Raw genomic sequence first — 2,858 nt, forward strand, 5'->3', positions numbered from 1 at the left:
AATTATTTGTTATTAGTTTCATTGTCATTTACTTTGCACATGAAAGTTCTTTTTTTTTATATATTTATACATACATATACAAGTGTTTTTTTATTATATAGTTTTAGAACATTCATGTTTAAATGTTTTAGTCCTTATGGTTTTTAGTAAACATTAAAAGCTACTAGAATATTACAAGTTAACGTACAAAATATATTATTTAAATAAGCCTCATACATGTATTCCGTATATATTTTCTATACGAAATACTTGAGAATATATATACCTTCAACATCTAATACATACTAACTATGGAGTTTTTTAGCGCCCGTAAGACAAACATCGATAAAATAGTCCTCGTGCTGTTTACTTTCTCCAAACTCAAGGGTTCTTGTATAATGTGAGATCATTTGTGATGTTGAGGATCAGGTCCACCTGGACTTTGCCTCTTCGAAACCAAAGGATTCCCTATGTTTCTTTTTATGCTAGCTTTAATATCTTCTCTTCCATCCATTCTGAATGCACGTCTGTCATTACTTTTATTATTTATGTCAATTGTTGGTGTAACAGACGATTCTATAGTCAATCCTATTGAATTTTGAGGAACAAATCTAAACTTTTTAAGCTGAGATCGTACTTTCACTTTATTTTTAATAACTTGATGAGATATTGAAAATGGATGAAGTGAACGTATTACAGATATCGAAACCACGAACATAACATATAGAGAAAACAAAAAAGAAAACTTTGAAACTAGCCATTTGAATGTTGAAATAAGATTTTACAATGTCTTTATCATGGGTTGATGGATATATTTATAAACATGGATATCACAACCATATTTCCATATTTTTCTAATCATTCAAAGTTTGTTCAAACAAATACATTATGGTTGGATTTTAATGATAACCCTTTTACACCGAAAAATTTTAACCGATTACATTTAACAAAAACTTAAGAATTCACATATTTATTTCAAAATCCGATATAAATGATTTTAGTTGAATTGTTTAGAATACAATATATTTCCATCCATATCATATTATATTATTATTTTCGGTTTGACATTATTTTATAGATTTTTAATCAAGTCAATAGTTCTTATGCTATTTATATAAGATTCTTCGTAAAATATTATAATACAATTTCAATTATTCTGAAATGAAAACATAACCTAGTTTAGGAAAGTTTTGAATTTGAACCATATTTCATGCACTATAAGTCTATTAATAAATGACCCTATTTGAATATTTTGCGTCCTTTAAAAAGAAGATACATTTGTTCTGCTCCTCTTTCTTTAATATAAGAAAGTTATAAATTCAACTTTTAGTGAACACATGCTTGGTAACGACATGCTCCCCAACTTTAAGAGGGGAATGTCATTAAATTGTGATATTTTCTTGCTCTATGTATGTCCGAAACGTGGAGAACTACACACTACAATTCTTGAAGATGATTCTAACAAATCACTCCCGTTAATGTTCAGTATATGTGATCCACTTGGTCCAATCATTATTAAGGCTATAATATATTGTAAATCTCATAATTAAACTACAATATTTAGTTTTCCAATGGCTATTTCGAAACTTTCCAAGATATCGTCAGTCTTTCCTATTATCGGTCCTCCAATAAATTTCCTAATTCTCTTATACCTTAGTGAAAAAAATCTTACTCTTTCTAAAATTTTGTAAAATATTTCTTGAATTTTACACTATTTTCCAAATGACCAAGTCTGCGTCAAGTGCGATCAATACTAATGATATCTCTTAAACATAGCGTAACAAAGATATTTTTATCTTGTACAATGAATTTTGAGTTTTATAATTCTACAAGTAGAGTCAAGAAATAATCTTGGCCTTATTTATTTTTATATTATTTAGTATAAATAGTTATTTCTGATGATTTTAATTTTACATGTAGAATGCATGAACTCACATATTATTGTAACAAATTTTAACATGCTTAAATATGATTGATACTTCCTATATAAAATGTTTGAAAAAGTAGTAAACATTTCGATGAAATTATGTTGAAAAATCTAATAAAGTAAATAATTATTTGTTATTAGTTTCATTGTCATTTACTTTGCACATGAAAGTTCTTTTTTTTATATTTATACATACATATACAAGTGTTTTTTTATTATATAGTTTTAGAACATTCATGTTTAAATGTTTTAGTCCTTAAGGTTTTTAGTAAACATTAAAAGCTACTTGAATATTACAAGTTAACGTACAAAATATATTATTTAAATAAGGCTCATACATGTAATCCGTATATATTTTGTATACGAAATACTTGAGAATATATATACCTTCAACGTCTAATACATACTAACTATGGAGTTTTTAGCTCCCGTAAGACAAACATCCATAAAATAGTCCTCGTGCTGTTTACTTTCTTCAAACTCAAGGGTTCTTGTATAATGTGAGATCATTTGTGATGTTGAGGATCAGGTCCACCTGGACTTTGCCTCTTCGAAACCAAAGGATTCCATATGTTTCTTTTTATGCTAGCTTTAATAGCTTCTCTTCCATCCATTCCGAATGCACGTCTTTCATGACTTTTATTATTTATGTCAATTGGTTGTGTAACAGACGATTCTATAGTCAATCCTGTTCAATTTTGAGGAACAAAGCTAAAATTATTAAGTGAACATTCATGTTTAAATGTTTTAGTCGTTAAAGTTTTTAGTAAAGATTAAAAGCTGCTTGAATATTACAAGTTAACATTCAAAATATATTATTTAAATAGGGCTCATACATGTAATCTATATATATTTTGTATACGAAATACTTGAGAATATATATACATTCAACGTCAAATACATACTAACTATGGAGATTTTAGCTCCCGTAAGGCAAACATCCATAAAACAG

Source organism: Hibiscus syriacus, unplaced genomic scaffold (genome assembly GCF_006381635.1).
Source record: "Hibiscus syriacus cultivar Baekdansim isolate YM2019G1 unplaced genomic scaffold, ASM638163v2 tig00008483_pilon, whole genome shotgun sequence".
NCBI classification, from domain to species: Eukaryota; Viridiplantae; Streptophyta; class Magnoliopsida; order Malvales; family Malvaceae; genus Hibiscus; species Hibiscus syriacus.